Genomic DNA, 8,178 nt, shown 5'->3' on the forward strand with positions numbered 1-8,178 from the left:
ACTCCCTCTTGGTGAGGAGCACTGGGACAGGCTGCCCAGGGAGGTGGTGGAGTCTCCTCTGGAGATATTCAAGATCCATCTGGACACCTACCTGGGCAGCCTGCTCTAGGGAACCTGCTTTGCAGGCTGATGATCTCTTGAGGTCCCTTCTGTGACTCTGTGCTGGAGTCACCATCCCTGGGGGTGTTCAAGGAAAAGTTGGACCTGGTGCACAGGGACATGCTTTAGTGGGTGACATTGGTGGTTGGGTGATGGTTGGACCAGATGATCTTGGAGGTCTTTTCCAACCCTAATGTTTCTATGATACTGTGTTACACTGATGAGAGGCTGGAGAACAGACCTGTTCTCCCTGTTGGCCTGGTGATGGGATGAGGGGGAATGGGCTGAAGTTGTGCCAGGGGAGATTTAGGTTGGATGTTAGGAAGAATTTCTTTACCGAGAGGGTTGTGAGGCATTGGAATGGGCTGCCCAGGGAAGTGGTGGAGTCACCATCCCTGGAGGTCTTTTAACCTGGAGGTTTAGATGTAGAGCTTAGTCACACGGAATCACAGAATCACAGAATTTCTAGGTTGGAAGAGACCTCAAGGTCATCGAGTCCAACCTCTGACCTAACACTAACAAGTCCTCCACTAAACCATATCACTAAGCTCTACATCTAAACGTCTTTTAAAATGTTTTAAAAGGGTGGGCAAAAAGCGAGAAGAGAAACATCACCAGGGCAGCTGACCTAAACCAACCAAAGGGATATTCCATACCATGTGGTGTCATACTCAGCAATAAAAGGTGGAGACAGGAAGAAGAGGGGAGGGGTGGGCTCTCGTTGTGAAAACGTCGGTCCTCCTCCCGAACACCAAGCTATGTGCATTGAGGCCCTGCTGCAAGGACGTGGTCAATTATCGCTCATTTCTGGGAAGCAGAGAGTAATTTCTTTCCTCTGCACTTCTACATAGCCTTCATTAGTTTTATTTGTTTGTTTTCCTCCTTTTTTTTTTTTTTTTTATTTTCCCTTCCCCCCTCCCTTTTCCCCTCTCCCTTTTTAGTTCCCTTTAGATAAATTGTTTAGTTCATAATAATCATTATTGAATTATTATTATTATTTCCCTTTAATTAAATTATCCCTATCTCAACCCGTGAGTTGTTCTTTGCTTTACTTCTCCCCCTCCTCATCTAAAGAGGGGGAGTGAGAGAGCGCTTGTGGGGTTTAGCTGCCCAGCACGGTAAAACCACCACACATCTGCGAACTTACTGAGGGTGCACTCGATGCACTCATCCAGATCACCGATAAAGATATTAAAGAGGACCGGCCCCAGTACTGGGCCCTGGGGGACTCCACTAGTGACCGGCCTCCAGCTGGACTTGACTCCATTCACCACGACTCTTTGGGCCCGGCTATCCAGCCAGTTTCTAACCCAACAAAGTGTACGCCTGTCCAAGCCACGAGCAGCCAGTTTCGTGAGGAGAAAACTGGCAATTTGGGCAAAAACTGGCAGAATTTGGGCAATGTCCCTGCTGATGGAAAAATGGAAACATCATGCCCCTACCCTTCAACAATTAAAACAAAGAATTGAACAAAGAGCACTACTCTTCAACAATTAAAACAATTAGGAGACATTTCTTCTCAGCAAGAGCAGACAAGCATTGGGACGGGCTGCCCAGGGAAGCGGTCGAGTCACTGTCGCTGAGGGTGCTCAAGGAAAAGTTGGACGTGGTGCACAGGGACATGCTTTAGTGGGTGACGTTGGTGGTTGGGTGATGGTTGGACCAGATGATCTTGGAGGTCTTTTCCAACCCTAATGTTTCTATGATTCTGTGTTACACTGATGAGAGGCTAGAGCCTGAGCTGGAAAACATCATGTGGAACAAGGCAGATAAGGCCGCAATTTGCAAGGTCCTGTAGTTCTGCCACCTAAGCTAACCCATAAAAGTGGCCTAAGAGAAAGCTGGAGAGGGGCTCTATCAGGGAGGGTAGTGATGGAACAAGGAATAATGGCTTTGAACAAATGGAGGGGAGATTTAGACTAGATGCCATGTGAGGAAGAAGTTCTTCACTCAGAGGATAAAGCACACATGGCCATTGGGGCTGAAGATGCACCGTGCTTCTGTTCTTTTCCGTAAACAAGAGAATGAAATTCCATAAAAAGCAGCGTTCAAAATAAACCCAGGGCACAGGATGCGAGGTGGAGGGCAATCCCTGTGGCCGAGGGGCAGCCTTTCTCTCTGGCAAGCCAAATGGCGCGGGGGAGCCAGCCCCACACAAGGGGCCCTCAGCCACCCCAAATTGGCCACGCACGGGCCCCTGCATCACAGAGGCTTCCTGAGGTCACAGTGGCCACCGCTGCCCTGCCCTTGCTTCGGGCCCTATAAAAGCGGACCCCCACCACTGGCCCGGCACTCGCTGAGCTTCGAGGCCCTCTGAGAGCCGGCATTGGCGGCAGGAGGAAGAGCCAAAGCAGCAAGGCGAGAGGCGGCCCTCGTTGGTGTGAGAAGGCAGCGTTGCAGGCCCAGCGAGCACCAGCAACGAAGGCAGCTGTTAAGGAGAAGGAGATGGAGGAGAGTTATGGGCGGAGGCAGAGCGCTGGCGGCACGACAGACACCAGTGCCCAAGGCAGCTCTGGCACCCAGCCCAGCGACACCCCGCAGCGGTACCATGGGTACCGCAAGGATGCGAGGAACAGGCCGGCCCCCCAGCCACACAGTGACAGGGGGCCTGGGCCTTCTTCCAGTCCAAATGGCGGCATGAGGAACCGGCAGGACCAGCGGCCAAACCGCCACCAGGAGCGCGGGCGCAACAACAACGCGCAACGCAGCGTGGGGCCCAAGCACGGCCAGAAGGAAGATGGCAGCGTGGGGCCCAGGAATGGAAATGAGGCGCAGAGTGGAACGGGACCTGGGCGTGAAAATGAACAACCCCATGGCTCAGCACCCCAGCCGAGAAAGTGCACGGAAAAAAGGCATCACATAGAGCCAGGACTCGTCAAGGACGGGCTCAAACGTCAGCAAGGCCAAGCCGTGCGCCGTCCCTCCCCTAACCAAGACAGCGACTCGGGCCATGGGCCTTCCATTTCACAGAGCGATGGGATGGGGCGAAGGCAGGAACATCGGGCAGGTAGCCACTCGGAGCAGAGGCGCACCCATGGAGCAAGCCCAGACTCCTATCAGCGGCACGATGGGCACCGCAGGGATGCGGGGAAGAGGCCATCCCCTCCACCGCGCAGCGACGGGGGGCCTGGGCCTTCCCAGAGCCGCCACAGTGGCAAGGGGCAAAGGCACGTCCATTGGGCAGACAGCCACATGCAGCAGAGGCGTGCCCAGAGTCCCCAGCACAGTGCAGGATCCAGGCACGGCCACAAACCTGACGGCAGCATTGGAGCCAAAAATGCAAATCCACCTCCCAGTGGCACAGGACCTCGGCGTGCAAGTGAACGACCCCGTGGCTCGGCACCCCAGCCTGAAAGGTCTCCTGAGGGAAGGCATCGCATGCAGCCAGGAACAAGCAAGGACGGGCTCCGACACCAGCAAGTCCAAGCCGTGAGGCGCCCTTCCCCTAGACGAGACAGCAACTCGGGGAATGGGTCTTCCAGCTCACGCCACGATGGCACAAGGCGAAGGCAGGAACATCAGCCAGCCAGCCACACAGAGCAGAGGCGTGTCCATCGAGCAAGCCCAGACACCTACCGGCGGTACCACTGGCACCGCAGCGATGCGAGGAACAGGCCATCCCCTCCACCACGCAGCGATGGGGGCCCTGGGCCTTCCCACAGCCATCACAGTGGCACGGGGCAAACAGAGGACTATCGGGCAGACAGACACGGGGAGCACAGGCGTTCCTACCCCAGGGAAACCAGTGCAGGACCCAGCCACGGCCACAGATCAGATGCCGGCAGTGGTCGCACACAGGAAAATCAACCCAACGGAGGCACTGCACCAAGGAGTGCAAGCGGACGAGCCCCTGGATCTGCTCCCTGGCCTGAAAACATGCCAAGTGGACGACAGCCTGTTTGGGCAGTCCCAGCCAAGGACTGGCTTTGCCTTCTGCCCAACACTGTGGAACCGATGGAGCTGGATCCACCGGGAGACGTGGAGGAGCCGATGGAGGTGGATCCACCTCCGCCAGAACTGAGCTGGGACCCCCGTGGCGCATCCTTGCTCTCTACTCTCCAAGCGCACAAGGAGCGTCGCAAGAGTGCCCGCCTAGTCCCCTACTCGTTGTCGCGCCGGCTCCATCGCAAGCATTAGCTTGCGACGGAGCCCCCAAACAGCATGGACATGCCTACCTGCAAGACGTCCCGCCAATAAACCACTCTGTTGCTAATTCTCAGGGGTTGTGTGTGTGTGTTTCTTTCCCATCCCCCAGCCCTCGTGCCAGAGGCGCCATCCCTTCTGCACAGAGCCTCAAGGAAGAGCACAAGAGAGGACTCAGCTGCCTTTGATCTGCTGCGCTGGGGTGACAGGAGGAGTCCCTGAGGGCCACCATGCACCTCTAACATTTGTGAAAATAGACCGAGGGAGGGGTGAAAATAGGAGTGTGTAAGCGATTATAGGTGGCTAAATTCTTCTCCTAGGAATGGGTTTCTCTAGCTGAGTGATTGGTAACAACAGTCGTAGAGAAGGCTGAGGTACTCAGCAATTTCTTTGCCTCCATCTGCACTGGTAGACGGGCTTCCCAAGTCTTTCATGGTCCTGAACCCATAGATGGAGGCTGGGAGATCAAAGTCCCACCCACTGTAAGTGAAGAGCAGGTTCAAGACCTCCTGATGGATCTCAGCAGGGACAGGTCTATGGGACCTGATGACATGAATCCCAGGGTCCTGAGGGAACTGGCTGATGGAGTTGTCAAACCTCTCTCCATCCTAGTTGAAAAGTCCTGGCATTTCACAGAATCACAGAATTTCTAGGTTGGAAGAGACCTCTAGATCATCGAGTCCAACCTCTGACCTAACACTAACAAGTCCTCCACTAAACCATATCACTAATATCGTTGATACAAATATATCAACGCCAAACAGAGGACTAAGGAGAATCTCCATCCTTTACTGGATGGGGGGAAACTTTGTGATGAGAGATGAGGAAAAGGCGGAGGTGCTCAATGCCTTCTTTGCCTCAGTCTTTAGCGGCAATACCAGTTGTTCTCTGGATACCCAGTACCCTGAGCTGGTGAAGGGGGATGGGGAGCAGGATGTGGCCCTCACTATCCACGAAGAACTGGTTGGTGACCTGCTACGGCACTTGGATGTGCACAAGTTGATGGGACGGATGGGATCCACCCGACGGTACTGAGAGAACTGGCAGAGGAGCTGGCCAAGCCGCTTTCCATCATTTATCAACAGTCCTGGCTATCGGGGGAGGTCCCAGTTGACTGGCGGCTAGCAAATGTGATGCCCATCTACAAGAAGGGCCGGAGGGCAGACCCGGGAAACTACAGGCCTGTCAGTTTGACCTCAGTGCCAGGGAAGCTCATGGAGCAGATTGTCTTGAGTGTCATCACGCAGCACTTGCAGGGCAACCAGGCGATCAGGCCCAGTCAGCATGGGTTTATGAAAGGCAGGTCCCGCTTGACGAACACGATCTCCTTCTATGACAAAGTGACGCGCTGGGTGGATGAGGGAAAGGCTGTGGATGTGGTCTACCTTGACTTCAGCAAGGCTTTTGACACCATTTCCACAGCATTCTCCTCAAGAAACTGGCTGCTCTTGGCTTGGACTGCTGTATGCTTCATTGGGTTAGAAACTGGCTGGATAGCCGGGCCCAAAGAGTTGTGAATTGAACAAAGAGCACTACTCTTCAACAATTAAAACAATTAGGAGACATTTCTTCTCAGCAAGAGCAGTGAAATACTGGGACTTGCTGCCCAGGGAAGCGGTCAATTCACTGTCGCTGAGGGCGTTCAAGGAAAAGTTGGACCTGGTGCATAGAAATATGCTTTATTGGGTGACATTGGTAGTAGGGTCATGGCTGGACTAGATGATTTGAAGGTCTTTTCCAACCTTAATTTTTCAACAATTCTATCAATTCTATCTTGTTTTCAGTATGCAGCAAAGCTGTCCTCAAACCCTGGTAAATAAATTCATCGATATTTTGGCAATGAAATGAAGAATGAACCTAGAGCAGTAGCTCTATAACACATGGATAGGTTGCCTTTTTTTTTTTTTTTTTTTTTTTAAACACAGTACACATTAGCATAAGTCCAAGGCATTTGATGAAAACTACAGGGTGTATCATGCCTCTGAGGCATGATGAGCCATCTTTGAGGAGGAGGCAGATTCACACCAGCTGAAGAACGCTGCTCTTCGTGAATCGACACAGTCTGTGCTAATGGGAGACCAGGAGCACGTCATCCATCACTTCAAATTGCTGCAGCTCCAGATGGCCCCTTGTTCTGGGAAGCCATATCCTTTACTCTTTGTCCCCCACAAAGCTGAGGGACACACCCACCTGCTGAAATATATAACGTACCTGCTGAAAGAAGCCATGTTGCAGGTTTGGCTAGAGAAGTTCTTCAGACCAAAGGCCTTACCGTACCTCACGTCTCTCCACCATGCTCCCAGTAAACCTCCTGAAAGTGTCTTGTAGCCTCATGTGTTAAACTAGGCATCAACTTCAGTGTTGGATGCCGCAGTCTCCCAAAGGTTTCTTGTTGCCCTTTTTACCTTAAACCTCTCATGAGGACGAATTTCTTCCTTTCAATACAACAGAGCAAGCAGGACCGATAGCTGACGCTGAGGGGATGGCAGAAAGACAGGTCCTCTGCTAAACCAAAGTGACTTGTGCCAGCTTGGCATTTTCCTTCATGACACTGTGTGATGGCTGCTCATTCATCATTAGTATGCTTTGCTGAAGGTTGCAGTCGGTAGCAGGGTAAATAACCTTTATTCATTTTATTTATACTCTAACAATTCTTAAACACATGCTACAGTTTATAGAAGCCGCAGAATGTTTGTATGGAGCCACTGACCCTAACAGCTATTGCAAAATAAGCAGCTGGTCAACATAATCTCCCATGCAAACACCTTCTGGGACAAAGATTAAGCTTTAGTGATTCAGCTCGATATTTCAGAGCCAGAAAAAAAAAAAAAGTTTAGTAAATTGTGATTATTTGCTCAACTTACTATTGAAGACTGGCTCTCAATCTTCCTAATTCACTGTACTGTAATATTTTAATGCAAGATACTATTTTGCATAGGTTGTTTCTGCCTCAGAAGAGAGATTAAGTCCGGGCAAGTAAGGGTTTATTACATATATCAGCTCATACTTTTCATGATTCGGACGTACTGACTCAGAATACTCTGGCTGGTCTTGTGACACTATCAAAACTGAGCACTACTGTTCAACTCACGGCTTAAAAATGTACATAAAGCTCATTAAGAATGATGCCGTCCTAAGCCCATATGAACAGGATCCTTAGCTTCTAACAGGGAAAAATGAAAAACCGATAGATTGGCACCCGCAGTTAGAAATGAGGTACGATCTGTGATAAGTGAATCTGAAGACTGGGGCCCTGTGTTTTACGTGGAAAGTTCATTAAACAGCAGTTTTGCTGAGAAAAAGACTGAAGCCAGACAGCGTGAAGGTATGCTGGCTCGCGCAGCGTTGGCTCTGCGGCACACCAGTCCCTCACCTGTTCCTACCAGAGATTTGTCAGTAGCTTTTCACTCCCGTTTCAGTTTTAAGCAGTGCTTTCAGTTTCAATTTAGTCGGTCATTTTCTGTGGCAGCGTGTGAGCTTTGTGGACATAGCATGGTTAAGGGTGGAGGAGACCTCCGAGATCACCCTGTTACCAGTGTCGCCCACTAAACCACGTCCCCGAGCACCACGTCCAGCGTTTCCTTGAATTCCCTCAAGGGTGGGGACTCCACCACCTCCCTGGGCAACGCGTCCCAATGCCTGACTGCTCTCTGTGCGAAGAAATGTCTCCAAAATTTCCAACCTGAACCTCCCTTGGTGCAACTTGAGGGCACTGCTTTCAGCCCGTACACCGGGACTCGACACTGAGCCGCGTCACCCCGAAGCCAGATTTTGGTGCAGTTCGGGGACATTTTGGCCACCAGACTTTTGAAACAGCTACGACCGAGTTCTTGGAAGGGCGCTGAGGAGCGCTTCACCGACACCAGCCCCTCTGAGGCAGCCCGGGGGGCGGCCGCGCCTCACCCCACAGCCCGCCCCACACTGCGGGCCCCGCCG

This window comes from Aythya ferina (genome assembly GCF_964211825.1).
Source record: "Aythya ferina genome assembly, chromosome: Z".
In the NCBI taxonomy this organism is placed as follows: Eukaryota; Metazoa; Chordata; class Aves; order Anseriformes; family Anatidae; genus Aythya; species Aythya ferina.